Source organism: Carettochelys insculpta, chromosome 19 (assembly GCF_033958435.1).
Source record: "Carettochelys insculpta isolate YL-2023 chromosome 19, ASM3395843v1, whole genome shotgun sequence".
Classification (NCBI taxonomy): domain Eukaryota; kingdom Metazoa; phylum Chordata; order Testudines; family Carettochelyidae; genus Carettochelys; species Carettochelys insculpta.
The window spans coordinates 6796343-6805472 of record NC_134155.1 but is presented as its reverse complement, the minus strand read 5'-3'; the positions used below and the strand labels follow the sequence as shown (position 1 = coordinate 6805472).

The 9130-nt window shown below is 50.4% G+C and overlaps 1 long non-coding RNA gene across 1 annotated transcript in view; it reads left to right on the top strand.

Annotated features, from left to right (window-relative positions):
- The first annotated feature begins 1295 nt into the window (after positions 1–1295).
- The window catches only part of LOC142023156 (uncharacterized), a 55828-nt gene continuing 47993 nt past the window's right edge, over positions 1296–9130 (top strand). Inside the window, exon 1 of the long non-coding RNA XR_012648134.1 lies at positions 1296–1441. This is a non-coding gene — a long non-coding RNA (uncharacterized LOC142023156). The remainder of the gene's footprint in view (positions 1442–9130) is intronic.

The following is a 9130-nucleotide window of genomic DNA, read 5'->3' as shown; positions in this document are numbered from 1 at the left end:
GTTGATTTCTGAGTGGAGCTTTGGAGAAATCTACACCACTCTGTGGGGGCTAAACGCAGCTGGGGGAGATTCTTGTTACCAGTAAACCTGAAAGCCTTCAATGCCCTGCTGTAGGGTGGATTCAGCCCCTGAGCCTGTGTAACCCACACACCTATGTGCGATTCATTGTCCCACGTTGTGGCACCTAGAGCACTTCACAGAGGAAGAATAAGGGTTCTGTCTAAGCCGACCAACGGCCTTTTAACTCACGCTGTAGCAGCGTCTGCATGAAGCCCCAGAGCCGGAGGTTCGAGACCCCCTATGGGCAGTTTCACCAGCATTTACGCACGCGCATATCTAGCCAATCAGGCGCTACCCGCTCCCCCTCCAGTTTGCAGGGCCGGGGGTCTTGCTTGTGTTGCAATGAACGCAAACCCTTTGTGGGGTGGGTGCGTGTGGCTCTGAGTCACCCGCTCTTGCTGCAGTCGGTTTTAAACCATTACTAGCAGCCATCTAGCTCGTCTCTCTTTGGAGGGCCTATTTCCTTGCGTTGCGTATTGCCCATTGCAGGCAAGGCCTAGCACAGGAAAGAAAATCCCCCAGCCCTTAAGAGAAGCCTTAAATTACCCTATAAAGAGTTGGCCTCCGCAGCGTGGGGACTTGGTTACGTTCGGCCCCTTTAACAATGAGTTCGCTGTTGTTGGCAGGTGGAGGATGCGTAGGGAGGCGGCGGAGCTGCCTCTCACTCCGCTCAGGAAGGACGAAAACGCTCCAGTGCCTATAAACATCCGCTTGGCGTTATGGGGAGACCCAGGAGGAGAAGCCCCCCTTGGATTTAAAGCGGCCGCGGCTGGGCTCGGTCCGGCGAGCGCCTGGCCACGTTTTGTGGCACTTTAACTCCAAGCACACCCCCCACCCCCCGCGGCGGCGAATCGGAGCCGCTCCGCTTCCTGCCCGTGTAAACGGCCGCCGGCGCCTGGTGCATTTGCGATCCCGGTTCCCGGCTGCGGGGTGTGGGGCGTCGGGGGCGGGGTTAGCAGGCAGCGAAACGCCCCGTCCCCCCAAAAAAGAAACCATGGGCCGAGGGGCAAGTGGGTGTCCCCCGTACTGCAGCCCCCGGGCCCTGCAAGCGCGAGTTTCTCCCCGGCCCGTTGCCGCCCCGCCCCGAGCTGCGGGCGATTAATCATCGATCCAATTAGCACTCGGAGCTCCCGCTCGCGCGGGAGAAGGGCGGAGCGGGAGCTGCACCGACTCTTTCAAGCCGGGAGAGCGGGAGTTTCCCCTCCACCCCCCCCCCCCCCCCATTGCACGGGGCCAGGCCCCTCGGAGCCGGTTTGCTAACAGGTGGGAAGCAGCCGGGCCGAGGCAGAGGCGGGGGCCCAGCCGTGGCTGCAGCGGGGGCCCTGCTGCCGGCTAGAGACTGGCAAAGGAAAACTCGAGCGGAGTTTCCAGCGGCTGCCAGGTAACGCGTTACGAAGCCGCGCCCTGCCCCTGGCTGCTACTCGGGGAGTTTCACCGACGAGCCTGGGGGCGCCCCCGAGCAATCGGGTTCTCTTTCTTTCGGTCCCGGGGCTGGTCTGCATCCCTGACCTCCCTCCCGCCCAGCTTTGCCCGCTAAAAACAGCCCCACCCCTAAGAAATGTTTCGCTTCAGCCTCCAAAGAGGTCAGCGGGTCCTACTGCCGCAGTGGGGGGAAGAGAACTTCAGGGCCTTAGCGCTTTGCCATAAACAACCCCCTTTTCTTCACCAATTACCCTCTTCTCAGTCGCTGGGAGATTTATTACCCACGTTGTTTTGTTAGGGCGGACGTGGGCAGGGCTGGGGCCGCCGGCGGAGCGGTGTTGTGCGGAGGGCGCCCTCTGCTGGCGAAATGGGTGAACAAAAGGCAGGCTTGCCACCGAGCAGAACTTTCGGCTTGGATATTGGCCCTGTTACAGGTCCTGGCGAGTTTTTGTTCTCATTGATGCAGTTGGTGATGGTTTTTCCTTAAAAGTAACTGCCGCTCCCCCATTTTATTTCAGTTTATGTATTATAATTGAAATAGTCTCTGGCCTGTGTTAAACAATTTCTAGCAGAGTCGAAATAACTGTTCAAAACCAAGCAGTCCTGGAGCATCTTAAAGACTAACAAATGCAGTGCGTTTTTTGTGGGGAGAAAAGAAGAAGGAGCTGGTACTCCTCTCCACTTCCAGTCCCATGGCTGGGGCTGCTGAGAGGCCAGTACTCAGTTTTCTCTCCCTCGCTCTCACACACACACACAAGGCGTTGGGTTATGAGGTGTACGAACCACTTCATCAGATGACTGGAGTAGACACTTACAATACAGGGTTTGTATAGCATGTCACTCATGGATTTCAACTCCATAAAAACATACTCCTTTAGATTCACCTTCCTTTGGCTACAGTAATCTTGCCATCCCAGTACTGTCACATTGGTTAATTTGATTATCCTGAATTTAAACAAAAGTCTTTCTTTAAAACAAATGCAAATGGCTCAACTGATAAAATATTTAAAGCAGAGAAATTGGATGTGTGGCTAAGATAATAGAATGGTGACGTTGCAAGCGCAACCGTGTTCGTGTGACTAATGTACACTGTAACAGGCTTGGTTCTTAATATATCTACAACTGAGTAACAGTTCTCACAGCCTGGAAACTTCTTTTCTATGGAGAAGGAAATGAAGTTACTGACACGGGCGCTCTCAGTTATTTCTGAAGAAATATAATTCAGGATGGGCGATATCTGGAGTCTGCCTTTAGGAAGTGGAAGGGATCTATTATAAAGAGAACCACTTCCCAGGTAAATAGTTACAGAGTGGTAGCTGTGTTAGTTTGTATCACAAAACAAAAAAGCACTCATGTAGCACTTTGAAGACTAACACAATAATTTGCTAAGTGTTGAGCTTTCATGGGGTAGACCCGCTTTTTCGGGAAAGCAATGTTTCTAGTCACATTTAATCAGAGAAGCGCTGGCTGGCAGGAGGGACAAGGAAGGTAGGTTTAAAATAAAATATCTATAGGGAAAAGGCTCCTAGCCACATCCCCAAATTCAAGAATAGAGCCATCAGAGCTATTCTGAGGTTAGGGCTGGTAAATTGTTTAAACATTTGCTTCCTTTTTGCAGTGTGTTTGTCGAGTGTTTGGGGTATAAAGCATCAGGGCTGGACAAAGACTATTTCTAGACTGGCTGTGTATCGCAGGAAGTTCCTCTGTATCCTTTATGCAGGAAAGGAATAGGGTGTCCTTTGTGCTTTCCTTGTAACAAATCAGTTTAGTGGAGCCAAGCTAAAAGGAATTGTGCTGCTTCGGTGATGGAGGGACACTATCGTGCAAGGCCTGGATGTAGCAGGGAAATGTGTGGTGGCAAAGCCCCACTGAATTCAGGGGGCTCTGTGTGGGCCCAGTGTCTGCCCACATGGCTTGCAGTGCAAAATGATGAGGGGTACGTGGGGCGTAGATCTTGGCTGGTACAGGGTCTGGTCACGAGGTGCCATCAGACTCTAAACACGTGTTTGTTTCTAAGTGGGTGAGTGCTTGGTACTTCTGCATCAGGCTCAGCCTCTTCCTCAGGCTGAAATCGGTGACCAGCTCCCTCTGACCACAATGAAAGGTGAGTCTGTCCTTTAATGCCGGGGCAGCTATGGACAGACTCTGACCCCAGGTGCATGAGGACTCAGTAGTTATGCAGTACTTGGGTAAAATTCCCACGGAAGCTCAGCATATAAAGACTAGAGAAGCCTGGAAGTGTGACCCTCCTGGAGCAGCCTGATCTCAGTGCTTACCAACAGAGGGCAAAGGTGCGGCGGGGGGTGGGGGTGTGTGTTCTCATTTGTGGCAGCAGAAAGCGTTCCAGCAACAATAAATCTCTCTCTCTCTCAGCCACACAGAATGGGAGCCGCTGATACATCCTACATTTAAGGAACTTTAACATCATCAGTAACCATTGGCCACATACTACCTCTTTTTTTAAATAAATGGATACGTGAAATTACTCTGGTCTGACACACCCTGTAGTCTAATCTTGGTATAAAGCGACATGGAAGATGCATGTAATTCTGCACATCTCCATGCCTGTGGCAAAGCTGGGCTGGGCTCCACCTCGCTCTTGCTCACAGTAATAAGGTGGTGCCTGTTCTGCTGATCATCTACTGTCCTCAGGTGTTTTGTAAGATCTAGTGGTATTTAAGCATCGTGCACAGGAGTACTCCTGTATGCCCCATTGCATTTGGTGAGGCCAAAAATGTCCAAAGAGGCTTTGGATGACTGAATGTTTTAGGGGGTGTTCCACTTGAAAAACGGTAAAGGGGCTGATTTTTCTTACCACCCCCTGCAGAGGGTGAATGCTCAGCACTGGCTGCAAATCAAGCTCAGGTAACATCTCAAGTAAGGCTCCTAAAATTATTAATGGCTCTATATCCTGGCAACAGCCAGGAGGAAGAGATGCCAACCCTTGTGGGGGCTGTCGGAGGGAAGGGACAATGGTGTGTGACTTAAGAGGTTGGTAAATGGAGTCTTCTAGCATTGTAAAAACTTAGTGACATAATGTAAAACTGCATATACCTGTGGTGGGAAAACAAAGGGCGCAGGCATGACTGAGATGGTAAACTGGCTTCAGACAGGCCGTAAGAGGCTGTGTGGCCAGAGGTCTCCTTAACAGTGTTGGAGAATCAAAAGCTTTGTATTGTTGGGAGGGAAAATATGTCTTATGTTTGTGTGAAAGAGAGACCTAATTTCAGGGTTTTAAAAAAGCTGTCTGGTGTGTATTCACAAGAACAGGGCACAAGGCTCTTGTGAATACTTATTCAAAGGTTTGAACAAATCTCAGGCACCCAATTTATACTCCTCCATCTTTTCTCTATCTGTGGACACTTCTGCAATCAAGTTTTTATTACTGCAAATGTTTATGGAAGGTGAATTTTAAAAGCCTTTCCCTTGGAGTATTCCTCCCAGAAATCTAATTGCCACACTCCTCCAAGCAGAAACCGGATCACGACTTTTAAACCCTGGCAAGAGCTCACATTTTGTCTGGCAGCCCATGGAGTAAATGAAATGCCCAAAAGGACACTGAGAAATCTGGCATGAGGAACAGTTAAAGAGAAATCATACCTGCTTTGTGTAGTGAGCAACAAAGGACAAAGCCATTCATCATGTTATTACTGGGCTCTAATAATGCCTTCTGGTAAAATTTACCCACTTGAAAATTATAATTTTGCAGAAGGCAGCAGGGATCTGGAAACGTGAGCAGTGGTGGTAGTCAGGAGGTAGTGGGGTAATTTAGATTAGGAGGTGGTGAGGGTTAATTCCAGCTCTGACACTGACTCACTGTTTGGCCTTGGCCAAGTTGCTTTGCCTTGTCTAAAACTGGCCCTGATGTGTGGGAGGTTTTCTGGCAAGCCTGCTGCTGTTACTCATCTCACCTGCCTGCCCGCGGGGGTGCTGGGCAGGGTATTGGCATCCTCCAGCGTTTTCTGCTCTGAATGCAGGAGCCAGGCACTTGATCTGGGTGAATTCACCCCAAGGTTTGGAGCAGGAGGCCCTGGGCTCGGCTGCATTTTTAGCCCTGGAGAAAATAAACTTCCGTGGGAAGTAGTCTCAGAGGGGTGGCCCTGTTAATCTGCAGCTTCCCCAAACACAAGGCGTCCCCCTAGCGCCTGAAAGACTAGGCATTTATCCATGAGGGCAGCAGCCTGCCCGGCTAAGGCTGGAAGGCGCTACCAGGACTGTTCGTCTTCCCTGGGAGGCGGGTGGGAACTGGGAGCTACAGGAGAAGCCCCCGTCCCAAACGGAGTGGAGCCGATCGCAGGGCCCTGCCCAGGGCCAGGCCTGTCTCCACGCCGAGGGCCTGCGCCCTGGCGGGGCCGCGAAGGGGTTAAGGCTGGCTGGGAGCTGGCCGCCTGGCTGCAGACAGCGCTTTGTCCTAGAGCTGGCGCCTGACGCCTGCCGGCCGGGCACAGCGGCTGCCCTCCGCGGGGACAAAGGCAGCGCGGGCCGGTCCCTCCAGCTGCGGCTCCCCAATTAGCGAGGCGGGCCGCCGCGCGGGGGCTTTTGTCTGCCGCGATCAATGGCTGATCAATGGACGGGTCAGCTGCCTTTAACCCTTCGGGCGCCGGCGGGAGCCGCTCGCCGGAGTCCCGGCCGAACTGCAGGGCTCCTGCCAGCGCGGACCGGAGCCCCTGGCCCTGCAAAGGGGGAGAGTTTAAGGGGCGTTAGGGTTCGGCCAGATCTTCGCGGGGGGCGGGCTGGGGGGGTTATTATTTTAATTAATAATTTTAATGATGCTCTGAAAAAAAATGCTTTGGCTTGAGAAGAATAATGCAGCAATTGTTCTTCTGCTTCGTTTTTGAGCCTTCATTGTTCAAGCCAAGCGTAGCCGTCGTTATTTTAATTAATAATTTTAATTATTCTCTGAAAAAAAATTGTTTTGGATTTAAAAAAAAAACATTAATGCAGCAATTGTTGTTTTCCTGCTTCATTTTTGAGTCTTTACTCTTCAAGCCAAGCTTAGCCTGCCGGTAGCCAAGGGCCGGGAAAGGCAAGGCACAGGTGGGACCCTGGGACATCAGTGCCACAAGCCCCCCGTGTTATAATATTAAGGCAACATCAGCATTTGTGCATTAACATCTAATCGTGCTGATTATTCATGATGCATTGTGAAATTTCCCTTTGATTGATTTTAAAGCAAGAATTCAAGTGACTGGTTGACGCAAGCCAAGCCAGCAGTCCTGCAGTGCTTTAAAGACAAGCAAAATGATTTGTCAGGTGGCGAGCTTTCCTGGGACAGACCCACTTCTTCAGATCTATAACAAAATGGAGTTATGGAGCTGGGGGATCCTTCCCCTTTTGCCTTTAGGTTAATCCATCACTGCATGGGTGGGTAGCATGCCGCCCTAGCTCCTGGAGCCTCTGCCCCATAGACACAGCCCTAGTGTGTATGTTGATGGCCCAGCAGTTCCTTTCGCTAGTAAAAAGCAGACCTGCTGCACCTTAGCGACCAACAGACTGATTTTCCTTGGGTAAAACCCACTTGTTCCGATGAAGGTCATTTGTCAGATGAAGTGGCTCTGACCCACCAAAGCTCAGGACCAAATAGATCTGTTAGTCTCTCAGGTGCCACAGGACTGCTTGTTATGTGTGAAGCTAGAGGCTAACAAGGCCGCCCCTCGGACACCTTCAGCTGGTGCAGAGGGAGCCGCTTTCTTTGGAGAGGCGAAGACCAGAGTCTTGTAATGCCGTAGAGGCTAAGGGAAAGGCTGCATCTAGATTTAGCTTGAAGGTCAACAGCTGTTATGCCAATTAGGTACCAAAAATTGACTTTGCAGCTGTCAACTTCTGCGCCTGTCTTCATGGCAGAAGGTCAACAGGAGCGCTGCTCCCGTCACCCTTCCTTACTACCATGCAGCAGTAACAGGGTCAATGCTGACCCTGGAATGTGCCTTTCATGCATGCGCAGAACAGTGCCCCCGGAAGATCTACCCGGAGCAGTCGGTCTTCTCCAGTAAGCATAGAGGAGGCCTAGGTGGATTTCAGATGCGCAGTTCTAGCTATGGCATTTGCGTAGCTAGAATCACCGTATTGGAACCAACCTACTTCCCTAGTGAGGCCGAGCCTCTTTAGTCTCACATCGACCTCCCTTAGGCTACGTCCAACTAGACGTAGCGGTCGTTGGCTGATACGTGATTTTTAGCGACGCCAATTGCGTCACTAACATCAACTTTTCAGCCATCGACTTCCGTAGCTGTCTTCATGGAAGAAGGTCGACAGCCACGCTCCTCCTGTCGACCGTCCTTGATCCACATGGCTCGCGAGGCGTTACGGGGTTGATGTTGAGCCCAGAAAGCACCGTTTCCCATGCACGTGAAATGGCTCCCTGGAAGATTGACCCTGAGCAGGTCTATCTTCTGAGGCAATGTAGATGTAGCCTTTCTCGACGCAGCCTGGGCTACAGTAGGGAACAAAGTTGATTCCAGATATGCAGTTCCACCTACATCATTCTCATAGCAAGAATCAATGTATCAGGATTAACTTTGTTCCCCGGTGTAGATTGGGCTCTTCGGCTCGTGATGATGTCCCTACTCCATGCGATAGCCCAGAGAGATCAATTTTGCTGCATCTTCACAGATGTGACAAAATCAAACTCCAGGGGATCAATTGTGGTGCGTTGAACCCCCTGTACATATAGACCTACCCCCAGATAGCATGGAATACCAGGGTCCGCAGCCGAGCCTAGAGCAGTCCATTTTGCTGCATCTTCACCAAATGTGCAAAATCAAACTCTGGAAGATCGACCACAGTGTGTTGATCTTCTGGTAAGTATAGACAAGGCTTAAGGCAGCGTTTCCCACAGGGTGGTCTGTGGCCCAGTACTGGTCCTTGGGAGAAAAAAATACCAGTCCTTAGAAAATTATGGAAGTGATCACTGTGTACTATTATTATCATGATTAAATAATAAACAGTAAAAATTTATTCATTTTTCACTCTTTTTTTTATATGCGTTTATGTTTTTGGACCGCAATAAAAGGTACTGAAAAAACTGGCCCCCAACTATATAAAGTTTGGGAAACCCTGGCTCGAGGGATTTATTAGGGCATGAGCTTTCCTAGGCAAAACCTGCTTCTTCAGACGGAGTGGAGAGGAAATAAAAAGGCTCATATCTACCTTAGAAAAATGACTGGGGGAAAAAAGAGTTTCTCTCCATTGTAAGTAAGGATGATCTGTCAGGGTGACTGTGGCCACTCAGTGTAGCTGATGGAGAGATCTGAATATCTGCGGAGGGGAAGTTGCCTCTATAGAGTGCTCATCAATCGAGAGCCTTATTAAGGCCTAACTGTAGTGTTTTGAATTTGCAAATGAATTCCAGTTCAGCTGTTCTCCTTTGTAATGGAGTTCTGAAGTGGTGTGGTTTTGTTTTGTTTTTTTTCAAAATGATGGTTACTTTTAAATCCTCTTCAATGTCCAGGGAGGAGGTATGCGTCTCTAGGTAGACAGGCCGGTGCCTACAGAGGCATTAAAACAGGAGTACGTGTTTGCAAAGCAAGTAAGCGTGCAGAGAGCTTTGGAAGCCAGTTCAGCTTCTGTAAGGGACGCCCACAGCGTGTATAGGCAAGGCAGTGCCTGGACTGAAAGCTTTTTTCTGCTCCAGTTTGTGTGTGTCAGA